Source organism: Schistocerca americana, chromosome 9 (assembly GCF_021461395.2).
Source record: "Schistocerca americana isolate TAMUIC-IGC-003095 chromosome 9, iqSchAmer2.1, whole genome shotgun sequence".
Taxonomy (NCBI): domain Eukaryota; kingdom Metazoa; phylum Arthropoda; class Insecta; order Orthoptera; family Acrididae; genus Schistocerca; species Schistocerca americana.
This window is the reverse complement of record NC_060127.1, coordinates 230,448,792-230,473,687: the sequence shown is the minus strand read 5'-3', so window position 1 is coordinate 230,473,687 and position 24,896 is coordinate 230,448,792.

The following is a 24,896-nucleotide window of genomic DNA, read 5'->3' as shown; positions in this document are numbered from 1 at the left end:
GTCCAAGGGATGCTGTAGACCTGAAGTGTAGCATCGGAATCTAAAATTGTACTCGCAGGAGATATTCATATCATAGAAAGTTAGAGTGTCAGTCCTCTTGTACTTAAGTCGGAATTGTGCCTTTTGTATTAAATTCGGATGCAATTTCTGTGTTTCATCGTCAGTAAGAAGGTCCAAGGGATACAGTAAACCTGAAGTGAAGCATCGGAATCTAAAACTGGACTAACAGGAGAGGTTCAAATCATAGAAAGTTAAATGTCAGTCCTCTTGTACTTAAGTCGGTATTGTGCCTTTTGTATTAAATTCGGATGCAATTTCTGTGTTTCATCGTCAATAAGAAGGTCCAAGGGATACAGTAAACCTGAAGTGAAGCATCGGAATCTTAAACTAAACTCACATGAGTGGTTCAAATCATAGAAAGTTAGAGTGTCAGTCCTCTAGTACTTAAGTCGGCATTGTGCATTTTGTATTAAATTCGGATGCAATTTCTGTGTTTCATCGTCAATAAGAAGGTCCAAGGGATACAGTAAACCTGAAGTGAAGCCTCGGCATCTAAAACTGGACTCACAGGAGAGGTTCAAATAATAGAAAGTTAGAGTGTCAGTCCTCTTGTACTTAAGTCGGCATTGTGCCTTTTGTATTAAATTCGGATGAAAATTCTGTGTTTCATCGTCAATAAGAAGGTCGAAGGGATACAGTAAACCTGAAGTGAAGCATCGGAATCTATAACTGGACTCACAGGAGTGGCTCAAATCATAGAAAGTTATAGTGTCAGCCCTCTTGTACTTAAGTCGGCATTGTGCCTGTTTTATTAAATTCGGATGCAATTTCTGTGTTTCATCGTCAATATGAAGGTCCAAGTAATGCTGTAAACCTGAAGTGAAGCATCAGAATCTAAAATTGTACTCACAGGGGATGTTCATACATAGAAAGTTAGAGTGTCAGTCCTCTTGTACTTAAGTCGGCATTGTTCCTTTTGTATTAAATTCGGATGCAATTTCTGCGTTTCATCGTCAATAAGAAGGTCCAAGGGATTCAGTAAACCTGAAGTGAAGCATCGAAATCTAAAACTGGACTTACAGGTGAGGTTCAAATCATAGAAAGTTAACGTGTCAGTCCTCTTGTACTTAAGTCGGCACTGTGACTTTTGTATTAAATTCGGATGCAATTTCTGTGTTTCATCGTCAATAAGAAGGTCCAAGGGATACAGTAAACCTGAAGTGAAGCATCGGAATCGAAAACTGGACTCACAGGAGTGGCCCAAATCATAGAAATTTATAGTGTCAGTCGTCTTGTACTTAAGTCTGCATTGTGCCTGTTGTATTAAATTCGGATGAAATTTATGTGTTTCATCGTCAATAAGAAGGTCCAAGGGATGCTGTAGACCTGAAGTGATGCATCAGAATCTAAAATTGTACTCACAGGAGATATTCATATCATAGAAAGTTAGAGTGTCAGTCCTCTTGTACTTAAGTCGGCATTGTGCATTTTGTATTAAATTCGGATGCAATTTCTGTGTTTCATCGTCAATAAGAATGTCCAAGGGATACAGTAAACCTGAAGTGAAGCATCGGAATCTAAAACCGGAATCACAGGAGAGGTTCATAACAGAGAAACTTAGAGTGTCAGTCCTCTTGTACTTAAGTCGGCATTGTGCCTTTTGTATTAAATTCGGATGCAATTTCTGTGTTTCATCGTTAATAAGAAGGTCCAAGGGATACAGTAAACCTGAAGTGAAGCATCGGAATCTAAAACTGGACTCGCAGGAGAGGTTCAAATCATAGAAAGTTAGAGTGTCAGTCCTCTTGTACTTAAGTCGGCATTGTGCCTTTTGTATTAAACTCGTATGCAATTTCTGTGTTTCATCGTCAATAAGAAGATCCAAGGGATACAGTAAACCAGAAGTGAAGCATCGGAATCTAAAACTGGACTCACAGGAGAGGTTCAAATCGTAGAAAGTTAGTGTGTCAGTCCTCTTGTACTTAAGTCGGCATTGTGCATTTTGTATTAAATTCGGATGCAATTTCTGTGTTTCATCGTCAATAAGAAGGTCCAAGGGATTCAGTAAACCTGAAGTGAAGCATCGAAATCTAAAACTGGACTCATAGGTGAGGTTCAAATCAAAGAAAGTTAAAGTGTCAGTCCTCTTGTACTTAAGTCGGCATTGTGCCTTTCGTATTAAATTCGGATGCAAATTCTGTGTTTCATCGTCAATAAGAAGGTCGAAGGGATACAGTAAACCTGAAGTGAACCATCGGAATCTATAACTGGACTCACAGGAGTGGCTCACATCATAGAAAGTTATAGTGTCAGTCCTCTTGTACTTAAGTCGGCATTGTGCCTGTTGTATTAAATTCGGATGCAATTTCTGTGTTTCATCGTCAATAAGAAGGTCTAAGGGATGCTGTAAACCTGGAGTGAAGCATCGGAATCTAAAATTGTACTCACAGGGCATGTTCATATCATAGAAAGTTAGAGTGTCAGTCCTCTTGTACTTAAGTCGGCTTTGTGCCTTTTGTATTAAATTCGGATGCAATTTCTGTGTTTCATCGTCAATAAGACGGTCCAAGGTATACAGTAAACCTGAAGTGAAGCATCGGAATCTGAAACTGGAATCACAGGTGAGGTTCAAATCATAGAAAGTTAGAGTGTCAGTCCTCTTGTACATAAGTCAGCATTGTGCCTTTTGTATTAAATTCGGATGCAATTTCTGTGTTTCATCGTCAATAAGAAGGTCCAAGGGATACAGAAAACCTGAAGTGAAGCATCGGAATCTAAAACTGGAATCACAGGAGAGGTTCAGATCAAAGAAAGTTGGAGTGTCAGTCCTCTTGTACTTAAGTCGGCATTGTGCCTTTTGTATTAAATTCGGATGCAATTTCTGTGTTTCATCGTCAATAAGAAGGTCCAAGGGATACAGTAAACCTGAAGTGAAGCATCGGAATCTAAAACTGGACTAACAGGAGAGGTTCAAATCATAGGAAGTTAAATGTCAGTCCTCTTGTACTTAAGTCGGTATTGTGCCTTTTGTATTAAATTCGGATGCAATTTCTGTGTTTCATCGTCAATAAGAAGCTCCAAGGGATACAGTAAACCTGAAGTGAAGCATCGGAATCTTAAACTAAACTCACAGGAGTGGTTCAAATCATAGAAAGTTAGAGTGTCAGTCCTCTAGTACTTAAGGCGGCATTGTGCTTTTGCATTAAATTCGGATGCAATTTCTGTGTTTCATCGTCAATAAGAAAGTTCAAGGGATACAGTAAACCTGAAGTGAAGCATCGGAATCGAAAACTGGACTCACAGGAGAGGTTCAAATCATAGAAAGTTAGAGTGTCAGTCCTCTTGTACTTATGGCGGCATTGTGCCTTTTGTATTAAATTCGGATGCAATTTCTGTGTTTCATCGTCAATAAGAAGGTCCAAGGGATGCTGTAAACCTGAAGTGAAGCATCAGAATCTAAAATTGTACTCACAGGGGATGTTCATACATAGAAAGTTAGAGTGTCAGTCCTCTTGTACTTAAGTCGGCATTGTTCCTTTTGTATTAAATTCGGAAGCAATTTCTGTGTTTCATCGTCAATAAGAAGGTCCAAGGGATTCAGTAAACCTGAAGTGAAGCATCGAAATCTAAAACTGGACTCACAGGTGAGGTTCAAATCACAGAAAGTTAACGTGTCAGTCCTCTTGTACTTAAGTCGGCACTGTGACTTTTGTATTAAATTCGGAAGCAATTTCTGTGTTTCATCGTCAATAAGAAGGTCCAAGGGATACAGTAAACCTGAAGTGAAGCATCGGAATCGAAAACTGGACTCACAGGAGTGGCTCAAATCATAGAAATTTATAGTGTCAGTCCTCTTGTACTTATGTCGGCATTGTGCCTGTTGTATTAAATTCGGATGAAATTTCTGTGTTTCATCGTCAATAAGAAGGTCCAAGGGATGCTGTAGACCTGAAGTGAAGCATCGGAATCTAAAATTGTACTCACAGGAGATATTCATATCATAGAAAGTTAGAGTGTCAGTCCTCTTGTACTTAAGTCGGCATTGTGCATTTTGCATTAAATTCGGATGCAATTTCTGTGTTTCATCGTCAATAAGAATGTCCAAGGGATACAGTAAACCTGAAGTGAAGCATCGGAATCTAAAACCGGAATCACAGGAGAGGTTCATATCAGAGAAACTTAGAGTGTCAGTCCTCTTGTACTTAAGTCGGCATTGTGCCTTTTGTATTAAATTCGGATGCAATTTCTGTGTTTCATCGGCAATAAGAAGGTCCAAGGGATACAGTAAACCTGAAGTGAAGCATCGGAATCTAAAACTGGACTCGCAGGAGAGGTTCAAATCATAGAAAGTTAGAGTTTCAGTCCTCTTGTACTTAAGTCGGCATTGTGCCTTTTGTATCAAACTCGTATGCAATTTCTGTGTTTCATCGTCAATAAGAAGATCCGAGGGATACAGTAAACCAGAAGTGAAGCATCGGAATCTAAAACTGGACTCACAGGAGAGGTTCAAATCGTAGAAAGTTAGTGTGTCAGTCCTCTTGTACTTAAGTCGGCATTGTGCATTTTGTATTAAATTCGGATGCAATTTCTGTGTTTCATCGTCAATAAGAAGGTCCAAGGGATTCAGTAAACCTGAAGTGAAGCATCGAAATCTAAAACTGGAATCATAGGTGAGGTTCAAATCAAAGAAAGTTAAAGTGTCAGTCCTCTTGTACTTAAGTCGGCATTGTGCCTTTCGTATTAAATTCGGATGCCAATTCTGTGTTTCATCGTCAATAAGAAGGTCGAAGGGATACAGTAAACCTGAAGTGAACCATCGGAATCTATAACTGGACTCACAGGAGTGGCTCAAATCATAGAAAGTTATAGTGTCAGTCCTCTTGTACTTAAGTTGGCATTGTGCCTGTTGTATTAAATTCGGATGCAATTTCTGTGTTTCATCGTCAATAAGAAGGTCTAAGGGATGCTGTAAACCTGGAGTGAAGCATCGGAATCTAAAATTGTACACACAGGGCATGTTCATATCATAGAAAGTTAGAGTGTCAGTCCTCTTGTACTTAAGTCGGCTTTGTGCCTTTTGTATTAAATTCGGATGCAATTTCTGTGTTTCATCGTCAATAAGACGGTCCAAGGTATACAGTAAACCTGAAGTGAAGCATCGGAATCTGAAACTGGAATCACAGGTGAGGTTCAAATCATAGAAAGTTAGAGTGTCAGTCCTCTTGTACATAAGTCAGCATTGTGCTTTTTGTATTAAATTCGGATGCAATTTCTGTGTTTCATCGTCAATAAAAAGGTCCAAGGGATACAGAAAACCTGAAGTGAAGCATCGGAATCTAAAACTGGAATCACAGGAGAGGTTCAAATCAAAGAAAGTTGGAGTGTCAGTCCTCTTGTACGTAAGTCGGAATTGTGCCTTTTGTATTAAATTCGGATGCAATTTCTGTGTTTCATCGTCAATAAGAAGGTCCAAGGGATACAGTAAACCTGAAGTGAAGCATCGGAATCTAAAACTGGACTAACAGGAGAGGTTCAAATCATAGAAAGTTAAATGTCAGTCCTCTTGTACTTAAGTCGGTATTGTGCCTTTTGTATTAAATTCGGATGCAATTTCTGTGTTTCATCGTCAATAAGAAGGTCCAAGGGATACAGTAAACCTGAAGTGAAGCATCGGAATCTTAAACTAAACTCACAGGAGTGGTTCAAATCATAGAAAGTTAGAGTGTCAGTCCTCTAGTACTTAAGTCGGCATTGTGCTTTTGTATTAAATTCGGATGCAATTTCTGTGTTTCATCGTCAATAAGAAGGTCCAAGGGATACAGTAAACCTGAAGTGAAGCATCGGAATCGAAAACTGGACTCACAGGAGAGGTTCAAATCATAGAAAGTTAGATTGTCAGTCCTCTTGTACTTATGTCGGCATTGTGCCTTTTGTATTAAATTCGGATGCAATTTCTGTGTTTCATCGTCAATAAGAACGTCCAAGGGATACAGTAAACCTGAAGTGAAGCCTCGGCATCTAAAACTGGACTCACAGGAGAGGTTCAAATAATAGAAAGTTAGAGTGTCAGTCCTCTTGTACTTAAGTCGGCATTGTGCCTTTTGTATTAAATTCGGATGCATCTTCTGTGTTTCATCGTCTATAAGAAGGTCCAAGGGATACAGTAAACCTGAAGTGAAGCATCGGAATCTAAAACTGGACTCACAGGAGAGGTTCAAATCATAGAAAGTTAGAGTGTCAGTCCTCTTGTACTTAAGACGTAATTGTGCCTTTTGTATTAAATTCGTATGCAATTTCTGTGTTTCATCGTCAAAAAGACGATCCAAGGGATACAGTAAACCTGAAGTGAAGCATCGGAATCTAAAACTGGACTCACAGGAGAGGTTCAAATCATAGAAAGTTAGTGCCTCAGTCCTCTTGTACTTAAGTCGGCATTGTGCATTTTGTATTAAATTCGGATGCAATTTCTGTGTTTCATCGTCAATAAGAAGGTCCAAGGGATTCAGTAAACCTGAAGTGAAGCATCGAAATCTAAATCTGGACTCACAGGTGTGGTTCAAATCATAGAAAGTTAAAGTGTCAGTTCTCTTGTACTTAAGTCGGCATTGTGCCTTTCGTATTAAATTCGGATGCAAATTCTGTGTTTCATCGTCAATAAGAAGGTCGAAAGGATACAGTAAACCTGAAGTGAAGCATCGGAATCTATAACTGGACTCACAGGAGTGGCTCAAATCATAGAAAGTTATAGTGTCGGTCCTCTTGTACTTAAGTCGGCATTGTGCGTGTTGTATTAAATTTGGATGCAATTTCTGTGTTTCATCGTCAATAAGAAGGTACAAGGGATACAGAAAACCAGAAGTGAAGCATCGAAATCTAAAATTGTACTCACAGGAGATATTCATATCATAGAAAGATAGAGTGTCAGTCCTCTTTTGTCGGCATTGTGCCTTTTGTATTAAATTCGGATGCAATTTCTGTGTTTCATCGTCAAAAAGAAGATCCAAGGGATACAGTAAACTTGAAGTGAAGCATCGGAATCTAAAACTGGACTCACAAGAGAGGTTCAAATCGTAGAAAGTTAGTGTGTCAGTCCTCTTGTACTTAAGTCGGCATTGTGCATTTTGTATTAAATTCGGATGCAATTTCTGTGTTTCATCGTCAATAAGAAGGTCCAAGGGATTCAGTAAACCTGAAGTGAAGCATCGAAATCTAAATCTGTACTCACAGGTGAGGTTCAAATCATAGAAAGTTAAAGTGTCAATTCTCTTGTACTTAAGTCGGCATTGTGCCTTTCGTATTAAATTCGGATGCAAATTCTGTGTTTCATCGTCAATAAGAAGGTCGAAGGGATACAGTAAACCTGAAGTGAAGCATCGGAATCTATAACTGGACTCACAGGAGTGGCTCAAATCATAGAAAGTTATAGTGTCAGTCCTCTTGTACTTAAGTCGGCATTGTGCCTTTTGTATTAAATTCGGATGGAATTTCTGTGTTTCATAGTCAATAAGAAGGTCCAAGGGGTACAGTAAACCTGAAGTGAAGCATCGGAATCTAAAACTGGCCTCACAGGAGAGGTTCAAATCATAGAAAGTTAGAGTGTCAGTCCTCTTGTACTTAAGACGGCATTGTGCTTTTTGTATTAAATTCGTATGCAATTTCTGTGTTTCGTCGTCAATAAGAAGATCCAAGGGATACAGTAAACCAGAAGTGAAGCATCGGAATCAAAAACTGGACTAACAGGAGAGGTTCAAATCGTAGAAAGTTAGTGTGTCAGTCCTCTTGTACTTAAGTCGGCATTGTGCATTTTGTATTAAATTCGGATGCAATTTCTGTGTTTCATCGTCAATAAGAGGGTCCAAGGGATTCAGTAAACCTGAAGTGAAGCATCGAAATCTAAAACTGGACTCACAGGTGAGGTTCAAATCATAGAAAGTTAAAGTGTCAGTCCTCTTGTACTTAAGTCGGCATTGTGCCTTTCGTATTAAATTCGGTTGCAAATTCTGTGTTTCATCGTCAATAAGAATGTCGAAGGGATACAGTAAACCTGAAGTGAATCATCGGAATCTATAACTGGACTCACAGGGGATGTTCATATCATAGAAAGTTAGAGTGTCAGTCCTCTTGTACTTAAGTCGGCATTGTGCCTTTAGTATTAAATTCGGATGCAATTTCTGTGTTTCATCGTCAATAAGAAGGTCCAAGGTATACAGTAAACCTGAAGTGAGGCATCGGAATCTGAAACTGGACTCACAGGTGAGGTTCAAATCATAGAAAGTTAGAGTGTCAGTCCTCTTGTACATAAGTCAGCATTGTGCCTTTTGTATTAAATTCGGATGCAATTTCTGTGTTTCATCGTCAATAAGAAGGTCCAAGGGATACAGAAAACCTGAAGTGAAGTATCGGAAACTAAAACTGGAATCACAGGAGAGGTTCAAATCAAAGAAAGTTGGAGTGTCAGTCCTCTTGTACTTAAGTCGGAATTGTGCCTTTTGTATTAAATTCGGATGCAATTTCTGTGTTTCATCGTCAATAAGAAGGTCCAAGGGATACAGTAAACCTGAAGTGAAGCATCGGAATCGAAAACTGGACTCACAGGAGAGTTTCAAATCATAGGAAGTTAGAGTGTCAGTCCTCTTGTGTCGGCATTGTGCCTTTTGTATTAAATTCGGATGCAATTTCTGTGTTTCATCGTCAACAAGAAGGTCCGAGGGATACAGTAAACCTGAAGTGAAGCCTCGGCATCTAAAACTGGACTCACAGGAGAGGTTCAAATAATAGAAAGTTAGAGTGTCAGTCCTCTTGTACTTAAGTCGGCATTGTGCATTTAGTATTAAATTCGGATGCAATTTCTGTGTTTCATCGTCAATAAGATGGTCCGAGGGATGGTGTAAACCTGAAGTGAAGCATCGGAATCTAAAATTGTACTCACAGGAGATATTCATAGCATAGAAAGTTAGAGTGTCAGTCCTCTTGTACTTAAGTCGGCATTGTGCCTTTTGTATTAAATTTGGATGCAATTTCTGTGTTTCATAGTCAATAAGAAGGTCCAAGGGATACAGTAAACCTGAAGTGAAGCATCGGAATCTAAAACTGGAATCACAGGAGAGGTTCAAATCAGAGAAACTTAGAGTGTCAGTCCTCTTGTACTTAAGTCGGCATTGTGCCTTTTGTATTAAATTCGGATGGAATTTCTGTGTTTCATCGTCAATAAGAAGGTCCAAGGGATACAGTATACCTGAAGTGAAGCATCGGAATCTAAAACTGGACTCACAGGAGAGGTTCAAATCATAGAAAGTTAGAGTGTCAGTCCTCTTGTACTTAAGTCGGCATTGTGCTTTTTGTATAAAATTCGTACGCAATTTCTGTGTTTCATCGTCAATAAGAAGATCCAAGGGATACAGTAAACCAGAAGTGAAGCATCGGAATCTAAAACTGGACTCACAGGAGAGTTTCAAATCGTAGAAAGTTAGTGTGTCAGTCCTCTTGTACTTAAGTCGGCATTGCGCATTTTGTATTAAATTCGGATGCAATTTCTGTGTTTCATCGTCAATAAGAAGGTCGAAGGGGCCCAGTAAACCTGAAGTGAACCATCGGAATCTATAACTCGACTCACAGAAGTGGCTCAAATCATAGAAAGTTATAGTGTCAGTCCTCTTGTACTTATGTCGGCATTGTGCCTGTTGTATTAAATTCGGATGCAATTTCTATGTTTCATCGTCAATAAGAAGTTCCAGGGGTGCTGTAAACCTGAAGTGATGCATCGGAATCTAAAATTGTACTCACAGGGGATGTTCATATCATAGAAAGTTAGAGTGTCAGTCCTCTTGTACTTAAGTCGGCATTGTGCCTTTAGTATTAAATTCGGATGCAATTTCTGTGTTTCATCGTCAATAAGAAGTTCCAAGGTATACAGTAAACCTGAAGTGAGGCATCGGAATCTGAAACTGGACTCACAGGTGAGGTTCAAATTATAGAAAGTTAGAGTGTCAGTCCTCTTGTACATAAGTCAGCATTGTGCCTTTTGTATTAAATTCGGATGCAATTTCTGTGTTTCATCGTCAATAAGAAGGTCCAAGGGATACAGTAAACCTGAAGTGAAGCATCGGAATCGAAAACTGGACACACAGGAGAGGTTCAAATCATAGAAAGTTAGAGTGTCAGTCCTCTTGTACTTATGTCGGCATTGTGCCTTTTGTATTAAATTCGGATGCAATTTCTGTGTTTCATCGTCAATAAGAACGTCCAAGGGATACAGTAAACCTGAAGTGAAGCCTCGGCATCTAAAACTGGACTCACAGGAGAGGTTCAAATAATAGAAAGTTAGAGTGTCAGTCCTCTTGTACTTAAGTCGGCATTGTGCCTTTTGTATTAAATTCGGATGCATCTTCTGTGTTTCATCGCCAATAAGAAGGTCCAAGTGATACAGTAAACCTGAAGTGAAGCATCGGAATCTAAAACTGGACTCACAGGAGAGGTTCAAATCATAGAAAGTTAGAGTGTCCGTCCTTTTGTACTTAAGATGTCATTGTGCCTTTTGTATTAAATTCGTATGCAATTTCTGTGTTTCATCGTCAAAAAGAAGATCCAAGGGATACAGTAAACCTGAAGTGAAGCATCGGAATCTAAAACTGGACTCACAGGAGAGGTTCAAATCATACAAAGTTAGTGCGTCAGTCCTCTTGTACTTAAGTCGGCATTGTGCATTTTGTATTAAATTCGGATGCAATTTCTGTGTTTCATCGTCAATAAGAAGGTCCAAGGGATTCAGTAAACCTGAAGTGAAGCATCGAAATCTAAATCTGGACTCACAGGTGAGGTTCAAATCATAGAAAGTTAAAGTGTCAGTTCTCTTGTACTTAAGTCGGCATTGTGCCTTTCGTATTAAATTCGGATGCAAATTCTGTGTTTCATCGTCAATAAGAAGGTCGAAAGGATACAGTAAACCTGAAGTGAAGCATCGGAATCTATAACTGGACTCACAGGAGTGGCTCAAATCATAGAAAGTTATAGTGTCAGTCCTCTTGTACTTAAGTCGGCATTGTGCGTGTTGTATTAAATTTGGATGCAATTTCTGTGTTTCATCGTCAATAAGAAGGTACAAGGGATACAGAAAACCTGAAGTGAAGCATCGAAATCTAAAATTGTACTCACAGGAGATATTCATATCATAGAAAGATAGAGTGTCAGTCCTCTTGTGTCGGCATTGTGTCTTTTGTATTAAATTCGGATGCAATTTCTGTGTTTCATTGTCAACAAGAAGGTCCGAGGGATACAGTAAACCTGAAGTGAAGCCTCGGCATCTAAAACTGGACTCACAGGAGAGGTTCAAATAATAGAAAGTTAGAGTGTCAGTCCCCTTGTACTTAAGTCGGCATTGTGCCTTTTGTATTAAATTCGGATGCAATTTCTGTGTTTCATCGTCAATAAGGAGGTCCAAGGGATTCAGTAAACCTGAAGTGAAGCATCGAAATCTAAATCTGTACTCACAGGTGAGGTTCAAATCATAGAAAGTTAAAGTGTCAGTTCTCTTGTACTTAAGTCGGCATTGTGCCTTTCGTATTAAATTCGGATGCAAATTCTGTGTTTCATCGTCAATAAGAAGGTCGAAGGGATACAGTAAACCTGAAGTGAAGCATCGGAATCTATAACTGGACTCACAGGAGTGGCTCAAATCATAGAAAGTTATAGTGTCAGTCCTCTTGTACTTAAGTCTGCATTGTGCCTGTTGTATTAAATTCGGATGCAATTTCTGTGTTTCATCGTCAATAAGAACGTCCAAGGGATACAGAAAACCTGAAGTGAAGCATCGGAATCTAAAATTGTACTCACAGGAGATATTCATATCATAGAAAGATAGAGTGTCAGTCCTCTTGTACTTAAGTCGGCACATGTGCCTTTTGTATTAAATTCGGATGCAATTTCTGAGTTTCATCGTCAGTAAGAATGTCCAAGGGATACAGTAAACCTGAAGTGAAGCATCGGAATCTAAAACTGGAATCACAGGAGAGGTTCAAATCAGAGAAACTTAGAGTGTCAGTCCTCTTGTACTTAAGTCGGCATTGTGCCTTTTGTATTAAATTCGGATGGAATTTCTGTGTTTCATCGTCAATAAGAAGGTCCAAGGGATACAGTAAACCTGAAGTGAAGCATCGGAATCTAAAACTGGACTCACAGGAGAGGTTCAAATCATAGAAAGTTAGAGTGTCGGTCCTCTTGTACTTAAGACGGCATTGTGCTTTTTGTATTAAATTCGTATGCAATTTCTGTGTTTCGTCGTCAATAAGAAGATCCAAGGGAAACAGTAAACCAGAAGTGAAGCATCGGAATCAAAAACTGGACTCACAGGAGAGGTTCAAATCGTAGAAAGTTAGTGTGTCAGTCCTCTTGTACTTAAGTCGGCATTGTGCAATTTGTATTAAATTCGGATGCAATTTCTGTGTTTCATCGTCAATAAGAAGGTCCAAGGGATTCAGTAAACCTGAAGTGAAGCATCGAAATCTAAATCTGGACTCACAGCTGAGGTTCAAATCATAGAAAGTTAAAGTGTCAGTTCTCTTGTACTTAAGTCGGCATTGTGCCTTTCGTATTAAATTCGGATGCAAATTCTGTGTTTCATCGTCAATAAGAAGGTCGAAAGGATACAGTAAACCTGAAGTGAAGCATCGGAATCTATAACTGGACTCACAGGAGTGGCTCAAATCATAGAAAGTTATAGTGTCAGTCCTCTTGTACTTAAGTCGGCATTGTGCGTGTTGTATTAAATTTGGATGCAATTTCTGTGTTTCATCGTCAATAAGAAGGTACAAGGGATACAGAAAACCTGAAGTGAAGCATCGAAATCTAAAGTTGTACTCACAGGAGATATTCATATCATAGAAAGGTAGAGTGTCAGTCCTCTTGTGTCGGCATTGTGCCTTTTGTATTAAATTCGGATGCAATTTCTGTGTTTCATTGTCAACAAGGAGGTCCGAGGGATACAGTAAACCTGAAGTGAAGCCTCGGCATCTAAAACTGGACTCACAGGAGAGGTTCAAATAATAGAAAGTTAGTGTGTCAGTCCTCTTGTACTTTAGTCGGCATTGTGCCTTTTGTATTAAATTCGGATGCAATTTCTGTGTTACATCGTCAATAAGAAGGTCCAAGGGATACAGTAAACCTGAAGTGAAGCATCGGAATCTAAAACTGGACTCACAGGAGAGGTTCAAATCATAGAAAGTTAGAGTGTCAGTCCTCTTGTACTTAAGTCGGCATTGTGCCTTTTGTATTAAATTCGTATGCAATTTCTGTGTTTCATCGTCAAAAAGAAGATCCAAGGGATACAGTAAACTTGAAGTGAAGCATCGGAATCTAAAACTGGACTCACAAGAGAGGTTCAAATCGTAGAAAGTTATTGTGTCAGTCCTCTTGTACTTAAGTCGGCATTGTGCATTTTGTATTAAATTCGGATGCAATTTCTGTGTTTCATCGTCAACAAGAAGGTCCAAGGGATTCAGTAAACCTGAAGTGAAGCATCGAAATCTAAATCTGTACTCACAGGTGAGGTTCAAATCATAGAAAGTTAAAGTGTCAGATCTCTTGTACTTAAGTCGGCATTGTGCCTTTCGTATTAAATTCGGATGCAAATTCTGTGTTTCATCGCCAATAAGAAGGTCGAAGGGATACAGTAAACCTGAAGTGAAGCATCGGAATCTATAACTGGACTCACAGGAAAGGCTCAAATCATAGAAAGTTATAGTGTCAGTCCTCTTGTACTTAAGTCTGCATTGTGCCTGTTGTATTAAATTCGGATGCAATTTCTGTGTTTCATCGTCAATAAGAACGTCCAAGTGATACAGAAAACCTGAAGTGAAGCATCGGAATCTAAAATTGTACTCACAGGAGATATTCATATCATAGAAAGATAGAGTGTCAGTCCTCTTGTACTTAAGTCGGCATTGTGCCTTTTGTATTAAATTCGGATGCAATTTCTGTGTTTCATCGTCAATAAGAAGGTCCAAGGGATACAGTAAACCTGAAGTGAAGCATCGGAATCTAAAACTGGAATCACAGGTGAGGTTCAAATCAGAGAAACTTAGAGTGTCAGTCCTCTTGTACTTATATCGGCATTGTGCCTTTTGTATTAAATTCGGATGGAATTTCTGTGTTTCATCGTCAATAAGAAGGTCCAAGGGATACAGTAAACCTGAAGTGAAGCATCGAAATCTAAATCTGGACTCACAGGTGAGGTTCAAATCTAGAAAGTTAAAGTGTCAGTCCTCTTGTACTTAAGTCGGCATTGTGCCTTTCGTATTAAATTCGGATGCAAATTCTGTGTTTCATCGTCAATAAGAGGGTCGAAGGGATACAGTAAACCTGAAGTGTAGCATCGGAATCTATACCTGGACTCACAGGAGGGGCTCAAATCATAGAAAGTTATAGTGTCAGTCCTCTTGTACTTAAGTCGGCATTGTGCCTGTTGTATTAAATTCGGATGCAATTTCTGTGTTTCATCGTCAATAAGAAGGTCCGAGGGATGCTGTAAACCTGAAGTGAAGCATCGGAATCTAAAATTGTACTCACAGGAGATATTCATATCATAGAAAGTTAGAGTGTCAGTCCTCTTGTGTCGGCATTGTGCCTTTTGTATTACATTCGGATGCAATTTCTGTGTTTCATCGTCAATAAGAAGGTCCAAGGGATACAGTAAACCTGAAGTGAAGCATCGGAATCTAAAACTGGAATCACAGGAGAGGTTCAAATCAGAGAAACTTAGAGTGTCAGTCCTCTTGTACTTAAGTCGGCATTGTGCCTTTTGTATTAAATTCGGATGGAATTTCTGTGTTTCATCGTCAATAAGAAGGTCCAAGGGATACAGTAAACCTGAAGTGAAGCATCGGAATCTAAAACTGGACTCACAGGAGTGGTTCAAATCATAGAAAGTTAGAGTGTCAGTCCTCTTGTACTTAAGTCGGCATTGTGCTTTTTGTATAAAATTCGTATGCAATTTCTGTGTTTCATCGTCAATAAGAAGATCCAAGGGATACAGTAAACCAGAAGTGAAGCATCGGAATCTAAAACTGGACTCACAGGAGAGTTTCAAATCGTAGAAAGTTAGTGTGTCAGTCCTCTTGTACTTAAGTCGGCATTGTGCATTTTGTATTAAATTCGGATGCAATTTCTGTGTTTCATCGTCAATAAGAAGGTACAAGGGATACAGAAAACCTGAAGTGAAGCATCGAAATCTAAAATTGTACTCACAGGAGATATTCATATCATAGAAAGATAGAGTGTCAGTCCTCTTGTGTCGGCATTGTGTCTTTTGTATTAAATTCGGATGCAATTTCTGTGTTTCATTGTCAACAAGAAGGTGCGAGGGATACAGTAAACCTGAAGTGAAGCCTCGGCATCTAAAACTGGACTCACAGGAGAGGTTCAAATAATAGAAAGTTAGAGTGTCAGTCCTCTTGTACTTAAGTCGGCATTGTGCCTTTTGTATTAAATTCGTATGCAATTTCTGTGTTTCATCGTCAAAAAGAAGATCCAAGGGATACAGTAAACCTGAAGTGAAGCATCGGAATCTAAAACTGGACTCACAGGAGAGGTTCAAATCATACAAAGTTAGTGCGTCAGTCCTCTTGTACTTAAGTCGGCATTGTGCATTTTGTATTAAATTCGGATGCAATTTCTGTGTTTCATCGTCAATAAGAATGTCCAAGGGATTCAGTAAACCTGAAGTGAAGCATCGAAATCTAAATCTGGACTCACAGGTGAGGTTCAAATCATAGAAAGTTAAAGTGTCAGTTCTCTTGTACTTAAGTCGGCATTGTGCCTTTCGTATTAAATTCGGATGCAAATTCTGTGTTTCATCGTCAATAAGAAGGTCGAAAGGATACAGTAAACCTGAAGTGAAGCATCGGAATCTATAACTGGACTCACAGGAGTGGCTCAAATCATAGAAAGTTATAGTGTCAGTCCTCTTGTACTTAAGTCGGCATTGTGCGTGTTGTATTAAATTTGGATGCAATTTCTGTGTTTCATCGTCAATAAGAAGGTACAAGGGATACAGAAAACCTGAAGTGAAGCATCGAAATCTAAAATTGTACTCACAGGAGATATTCATATCATAGAAAGATAGAGTGTCAGTCCTCTTGTGTCGGCATTGTGTCTTTTGTATTAAATTCGGATGCAATTTCTGTGTTTCATTGTCAACAAGAAGGTCCGAGGGATACAGTAAACCTGAAGTGAAGCCTCGGCATCTAAAACTGGACTCACAGGAGAGGTTCAAATAATAGAAAGTTAGAGTGTCAGTCCTCTTGTACTTAAGTCGGCATTGTGCCTTTTGTATTAAATTCGGATGCAATTTCTGTGTTTCATCGTCAATAAGGAGGTCCAAGGGATTCAGTAAACCTGAAGTGAAGCATCGAAATCTAAATCTGTACTCACAGGTGAGGTTCAAATCATAGAAAGTTAAAGTGTCAGTTCTCTTGTACTTAAGTCGGCATTGTGCCTTTCGTATTAAATTCGGATGCAAATTCTGTGTTTCATCGTCAATAAGAAGGTCGAAGGGATAGAGTAAACCTGAAGTGAAGCATCGGAATCTATAACTGGACTCACAGGAGTGGCTCAAATCATAGAAAGTTATAGTGTCAGTGCTCTTGTACTCAAGTCTGCATTGTGCCTGTTGTATTAAATTCGGATGCAATTTCTGTGTTTCATCGTCAATAAGAACGTCCAAGGGATACAGAAAACCTGAAGTGAAGCATCGGAATCTAAAATTGTACTCACAGGAGATATTCATATCATAGAAAGATAGAGTGTCAGTCCTCTTGTACTTAAGTCGGCACATGTGCCTTTTGTATTAAATTCGGATGCAATTTCTGAGTTTCATCGTCAATAAGAATGTCCAAGGGATACAGTAAACCTGAAGTGAAGCATCGGAATCTAAAACTGGAATCACAGGAGAGGTTCAAATCAGAGAAACTTAGAGTGTCAGTCCTCTTGTACTTAAGTCGGCATTGTGCCTTTTGTATTAAATTCGGATGGAATTTCTGTGTTTCATCGTCAATAAGAAGGTCCAAGGGATACAGTAAACCTGAAGTGAAGCATCGGAATCTAAAACTGGACTCACAGGAGAGGTTCAAATCATAGAAAGTTAGAGTGTCGGTCCTCTTGTACTTAAGACGGCATTGTGCTTTTTGTATTAAATTCGTATGCAATTTCTGTGTTTCGTCGTCAATAAGAAGATCCAAGGGAAACAGTAAACCAGAAGTGAAGCATCGGAATCAAAAACTGGACTCACAGGAGAGGTTCAAATCGTAGAAAGTTAGTGTGTCAGTCCTCTTGTACTTAAGTCGGCATTGTGCAATTTGTATTAAATTCGGATGCAATTTCTGTGTTTCATCGTCAATAAGAAGGTCCAAGGGATTCAGTAAACCTGAAGTGAAGCATCGAAATCTAAATCTGGACTCACAGCTGAGGTTCAAATCATAGAAAGTTAAAGTGTCAGTTCTCTTGTACTTAAGTCGGCATTGTGCCTTTCGTATTAAATTCGGATGCAAATTCTGTGTTTCATCGTCAATAAGAAGGTCGAAAGGATACAGTAAACCTGAAGTGAAGCATCGGAATCTATAACTGGACTCACAGGAGTGGCTCAAATCATAGAAAGTTATAGTGTCAGTCCTCTTGTACTTAAGTCGGCATTGTGCGTGTTGTATTAAATTTGGATGCAATTTCTGTGTTTCATCGTCAATAAGAAGGTACAAGGGATACAGAAAACCTGAAGTGAAGCATCGAAATCTAAAATTGTACTCACAGGAGATATTCATATCATAGAAAGGTAGAGTGTCAGTCCTCTTGTGTCGGCATTGTGCCTTTTGTATTAAATTCGGATGCAATTTCTGTGTTTCATTGTCAACAAGGAGGTCCGAGGGATACAGTAAACCTGAAGTGAAGCCTCGGCATCTAAAACTGGACTCACAGGAGAGGTTCAAATCATAGAAAGTTAGAGTGTCAGTCCTCTTGTACTTAAGTCGGCATTGTGCCTTTTGTATTAAATTCGTATGCAATTTCTGTGTTTCATCGTCAAAAAGAAGATCCAAGGGATACAGTAAACTTGAAGTGAAGCATCGGAATCTAAAACTGGACTCACAAGAGAGGTTCAAATCGTAGAAAGTTATTGTGTCAGTCCTCTTGTACTTAAGTCGGCATTGTGCATTTTGTATTAAATTCGGATGCAATTTCTGTGTTTCATCGTCAACAAGAAGGTCCAAGGGATTCAGTAAACCTGAAGTGAAGCATCGAAATCTAAATCTGTACTCACAGGTGAGGTTCAAATCATAGAAAGTTAAAGTGTCAGATCTCTTGTACTTAAGTCGGCATTGTGCCTTTCGTATTAAATTCGGATGCAAATTCTGTGTTTCATCGCCAATAAGAAGGTCGAAGGGATACAGTAAACCTGAAGTGAAGCATCGGAATCTATAACTGGACTCACAGGAGTGGCTCAAATCATAGAAAGTTATAGTGTCAGTCCTCTTGTACTTAAGTCTGCATTGTGCCTGTTGTATTAAATTCGGATGCAATTTCTGTGTTTCATCGTCAATAAGAACGTCCAAGGGATACAGAAAACCTGAAGTGAAGCATCGGAATCTAAAATTGTACTCACAGGAGATATTCATATCATAGAAAGATAGAGTGTCAGTCCTCTTGTACTTAAGTCGGCATTGTGCCTTTTGTATTAAATTCGGATGCAATTTCTGTGTTTCATCGTCAATAAGAAGGTCCAAGGGATACAGTAAACCTGAAGTGAAGCATCGGAATCTAAAACTGGAATCACAGGTGAGGTTCAAATCAGAGAAACTTAGAGTGTCAGTCCTCTTGTACTTATGTCGGCATTGTGCCTTTTGTATTAAATTCGGATGGAATTTCTGTGTTTCATCGTCAATAAGAAGGTCCAAGGGATACAGTAAACCTGAAGTGAAGCATCGAAATCTAAATCTGGACTCACAGGTGAGGTTCAAATCTAGAAAGTTAAAGTGTCAGTCCTCTTGTACTTAAGTCGGCATTGTGCCTTTCGTATTAAATTCGGATGCAAATTCTGTGTTTCATCGTCAATAAGAGGGTCGAAGGGATACAGTAAACCTGAAGTGTAGCATCGGAATCTATACCTGGACTCACAGGAGTGGCTCAAATCATAGAAAGTTATAGTGTCAGTCCTCTTGTACTTAAGTCGGCATTGTGCCTGTTGTATTAAATTCGGATGCAATTTCTGTGTTTCATCGTCAATAAGAAGGTCCGAGGGATGCTGTAAACCTGAAGTGAAGCATCGGAATCTAAAATTGTACTCACAGGAGATATTCATATCATAGAAAGTTAGAGTGTCAGTCCTCTTGTGTCGGCATTGTGCCTTTTGTATTACATTCGGATGCAATTTCTGTGTTTCATCGTCAATAAGAAGGTCCAAGGGATACAGTAAACCTGAAGTGAAGCATCGGAATCTAAAACTGGAATCACAGGAGAGGTTCAAATCAGAGAAACTTAGAGTGTCAGTCCTCTTGTACTTAAGTCGGCATTGTGCCTTTTGTATTAAATTCGGATGGAATTTCTGTGTTTCATCGTCAATAAGAAGGTCCAAGGGATACAGTAAACCTGAAGTGAAGCATCGGAATCTAAAACTGGACTCACAGGAGTGGTTCAAATCATAGAAAGTTAGAGTGTCAGTCCTCTTGTACTTAAGTCGGCATTGTGCTTTTTGTATAAAATTCGTATGCAATTTCTGTGTTTCATCGTCAATAAGAAGATCCAAGGGATACAGTAAACCAGAAGTGAAGCATCGGAATCTAAAACTGGACTCACAGGAGAGTTTCAAATCGTAGAAATTTAGTGTGTCAGTCCTCTTGTACTTAAGTCGGCATTGTGCATTTTGTATTAAATTCGGATGCAATTTCTGTGTTTCATCGTCAATAAGAAGGTCCAAGGGATCAGTAAACCTGAAGTGAAGCATCGAAATCTAAAACTGGACTCACAGGTGAGGTTCAAATCATAGAAAGTTAAAGTGTCAGTCCTCTTGTACTTAAGTCGGCATTGTGCCTTTCGTATGAAATTCGGATGCAAATTCTGTGTTTCATCGTCAATAAGAAGGTCGAAGGGGCCCAGTAAACCTGAAGTGAACCATCGGAATCTATAACTCGACTCACAGGAGTGGCTCAAATCATAGAAAGTTATAGTGTCAGTCCTCTTGTACTTATGTCGGCATTGTGCCTGTTGTATTAAATTCGGATGCAATTTCTATGTTTCATCGTCAATAAGAAGGTCCAAGGGATGCTGTAAACCTGAAGTGATGCATCGGAATCTAAAATTGTACTCACAGGGGATGTTCATATCATAGAAAGTTAGAGTGTCAGTCCTCTTGTACTTAAGTCGGCATTGTGCCTTTAGTATTAATTTCGGATGCAATTTCTGTGTTTCATCGTCAATAAGAAGTTCCAAGGTATACAGTAAACCTGAAGTGAGGCATCGGAATCTGAAACTTTACTCACAGGTGAGGTTCAAATTATAGAAAGTTAGAGTGTCAGTCCTCTTGTACATAAGTCAGCATTGTGCCTTTTGTATCAAATTCGGATGCAATTTCTGTGTTTCATCGTCAATAAGAAGGTCCAAGGGATACAGAAAACCTGAAGTGAAGCATCGGAATCTAAAATTGGAATCACAGGAGAGGTTCAAATCAAAGAAAGTTGGAGTGTCAGTCCTCTTGTACTTAAGTCGGAATTGTGCCTTTTGTATTAAATTCGGATGCAATTTCTGTGTTTCATCGTCAATAAGAAGGTCCGAGGGATACAGTAAACCTGAAGTGAAGCATCGGAATCTGAAACTGGACTAACAGGAGAGGTTCAAATCATAGAAAGTTAGAATGTCAGTCCTCTTGTACTTAAGTCGGTATTGTGCCTTTTGTATTAAATTCTGATGCAATTTCTGTGTTTCATCGTCAATAAGAAGGTCCAAGGGATACAGTACACCTGAAGTGAAGCATCGGAATCTTAAACTGGACTCACAGGAGTGGTTCAAATCATAGAAAGTTAGAGTGTCAGTCCTCTTGTACTTAAGTCGGCATTGTGCTTTTGTATTAAATTCGGATGCAATTTCTCTGTTTCATCGTCAACAAGAAGGTCCAAGGGATACAGTAAACCTGAAGTGAAGCATCGGAATCGAAAACTGGACTCACAGGAGAGGTTCAAATCATAGAAAGTTAGAGTGTCAGTCCTCTTGTACTTATGTCCGCATTGTGCCTTTTGTATTAAATTGGGATGCAATTTCTGTGTTTCGTCGTCAATAAGAAGGTCTGAGGTATACATTAAACCTGAAGTGAAGCCTCGGCATCTAAAACTGGACTCACAGGAGAGGTTCAAATCATAGAAAGTTAGAATGTCAGTCCTCTTGTACTTAAGTCGGTATTGTGCCTTTTGTATTAAATTCGGATGCAATTTCTGTGTTTCATCGTCAATAAGAAGGTCCAAGGGATACAGTACACCTGAAGTGAAGCATCGGAATCTTAAACTGGACTCACAGGAGTGGTTCAAATCATAGAAAGTTAGAGTGTCAGTCCTCTTGTACTTAAGTCGGCATTGTGCTTTTGTATTAAATTCGGATGCAATTTCTCTGTTTCATCGTCAACAAGAAGGTCCAAGGGATACAGTAAACCTGAAGTGAAGCATCGGAATCGAAAACTGGCCTCACAGGAGAGGTTCAAATCATAGAAAGTTAGAGTGTCAGTCCTCTTGTACTTATGTCGGCATTGTGCCTTTTGTATTAAATTGGGATGCAATTTCTGTGTTTCGTCGTCAATAAGAAGGTCCAAGGGATTCAGTAAACCTGAAGTGAAGCATCGAAATCTAAATCTGGACTCACAGGTGAGGTTCAAATCTAGAAAGTTAAAGTGTCAGTCCTCTTGTACTTAAGTCGGCATTGTGCCTTTCGTATTAAATTCGGATGCAAATTCTGTGTTTCATCGTCAATAAGAGGGTCGAAGGGATACAGTAAACCTGAAGTGTAGCATCGGAATCTATACCTGGACTCACAGGAGTGGCTCAAATCATAGAAAGTTATAGTGTCAGTCCTCTTGTACTTAAGTCGGCATTGTGCCTGTTGTATTAAATTCGGATGCAATTTCTGTGTTTCATCGTCAATAAGAAGGTCCGAGGGATGCTGTAAACCTGAAGTGAAGCATCGGAATCTAAAATTGTACTCACAGGAGATATTCATATCATAGAAAGTTAGAGTGTCAGTCCTCTTGTACTTAAGTCGGCATTGTGCCTTTTGTATTAAATTCGGATGGAATTTCTGTGTTTCATCGTCAATAAGAAGGTCCAAGGGATACAGTAAACCTGAAGTGAAGCATCGGAATCTAAAACTGGACTCACAGGAGAGGTTCAAATCATAGAAAGTTAGAGTGTCAGTCCTCTTGTACTTAAGTCGGCATTGTGCTTTTTGTATAAAATTCGTATGCAATTTCTGTGTTTCATCGTCAATAAGAAGATCCAAGGGATACAGTAAACCAGAAGTGAAGCATCGGAATCTAAAACTGGACTCACAGGAGAGTTTCAAATCGTAGAAAGTTAGTGTGTCAGTCCTCTTGTACTTAAGTCGGCATTGTGCATTTTGTATTAAATTCGGATGCAATTTCTGTGTTTCATCGTCAATAAGAAGGTCCAAGGGATTCAGTAAACCTGAAGTGAAGCATCGAAATCTAAAACTGGACTCACAGGTGAGGTTCAAATCATAGAAAGTTAAAGTGTCAGTCCTCTTGTACTTAAGTCGACATTGTGCCTTTCGTATTAAATTCGGATGCAAATTCTGTGTTTCATCGTCAATAAGAAGGTCGAAGGGGCCCAGTAAACCTGAAGTGAACCATCGGAATCTATAACTCGACTCACAGGAGTGGCTCAAATCATAGAAAGTTATAGTGTCAGTCCTCTTGTACTTATGTCGGCATTGTGCCTGTTGTATTAAATTCGGATGCAATTTCTATGTTTCATCGTCAATAAGAAGGTCCAAGGGATGCTGTAAACCTGAAGTGATGCATCGGAATCTAAAATTGTACTCACAGGGGATGTTCATATCATAGAAAGTTAGAGTGTCAGTCCTCTTGTACTTAAGTCGGCATTGTGCCTTTAGTATTAAATTCGGATGCAATTTCTGTGTTTCATCGTCAATAAGAAGTTCCAAGGTATACAGTAAACCTGAAGTGAGGCATCGGAATCTGAAACTGGACTCACAGGTGAGGTTCAAATTATAGAAAGTTAGAGTGTCAGTCCTCTTGTACATAAGTCAGCATTGTGCCTTTTGTATCAAATTCGGATGCAATTTCTGTGTTTCATCGTCAATAAGAAGGTCCAAGGGATACAGAAAACCTGAAGTGAAGCATCGGAATCTAAAATTGGAATCACAGGAGAGGTTCAAATCAAAGAAAGTTGGAGTGTCAGTCCTCTTGTACTTAAGTCGGAATTGTGCCTTTTGTATTAAATTCGGATGCAATTTCTGTGTTTCATCGTCAATAAGAAGGTCCGAGGGATACAGTAAACCTGAAGTGAAGCATCGGAATCTAAAACTGGACTAACAGGAGAGGTTCAAATCATAGAAAGTTAGAATGTCAGTCCTCTTGTACTTAAGTCGGTATTGTGCCTTTTGTATTACATTCTGATGCAATTTCTGTGTTTCATCGTCAATAAGAAGGTCCAAGGGATACAGTACACCTGAAGTGAAGCATCGGAATCTTAAACTGGACTCACAGGAGTGGTTCAAATCATAGAAAGTTAGAGTGTCAGTCCTCTTGTACTTAAGTCGGCATTGTGCTTTTGTATTAAATTCGGATGCAATTTCTCTGTTTCATCGTCAACAAGAAGGTCCAAGGGATACAGTAAACCTGAAGTGAAGCATCGGAATCGAAAACTGGACCCACAGGAGAGGTTCAAATCATAGAAAGTTAGAGTGTCAGTCCTCTTGTACTTATGTCGGCATTGTGCCTTTTGTATTAAATTGGGATGCAATTTCTGTGTTTCGTCGTCAATAAGAAGGTCTGAGGTATACATTAAACCTGAAGTGAAGCCTCGGCATCTAAAACTGGACTCACAGGAGAGGTTCAAATCATAGAAAGTTAGAATGTCAGTCCTCTTGTACTTAAGTCGGTATTGTGCCTTTTGTATTAAATTCGGATGCAATTTCTGTGTTTCATCGTCAATAAGAAGGTCCAAGGGATACAGTACACCTGAAGTGAAGCATCGGAATCTTAAACTGGACTCACAGGAGTGGTTCAAATCATAGAAAGTTAGAGTGTCAGTCCTCTTGTACTTAAGTCGGCATTGTGCTTTTGTATTAAATTCGGATGCAATTTCTCTGTTTCATCGTCAACAAGAAGGTCCAAGGGATACAGTAAACCTGAAGTGAAGCATCGGAATCGAAAACTGGCCTCACAGAAGAGGTTCAAATCATAGAAAGTTAGAGTGTCAGTCCTCTTGTACTTATGTCGGCATTGTGCCTTTTGTATTAAATTGGGATGCAATTTCTGTATTTCGTCGTCAATAAGAAGGTCCAAGGGATTCAGTAAACCTGAAGTGAAGCATCGAAATCTAAATCTGGACTCACAGGTGAGGTTCAAATCTAGAAAGTTAAAGTGTCAGTCCTCTTGTACTTAAGTCGGCATTGTGCCTTTCGTATTAAATTCGGATGCAAATTCTGTGTTTCATCGTCAATAAGAGGGTCGAAGGGATACAGTAAACCTGAAGTGTAGCATCGGAATCTATACCTGGACTCACAGGAGTGGCTCAAATCATAGAAAGTTATAGTGTCAGTCCTCTTGTACTTAAGTCGGCATTGTGCCTGTTGTATTAAATTCGGATGCAATTTCTGTGTTTCATCGTCAATAAGAA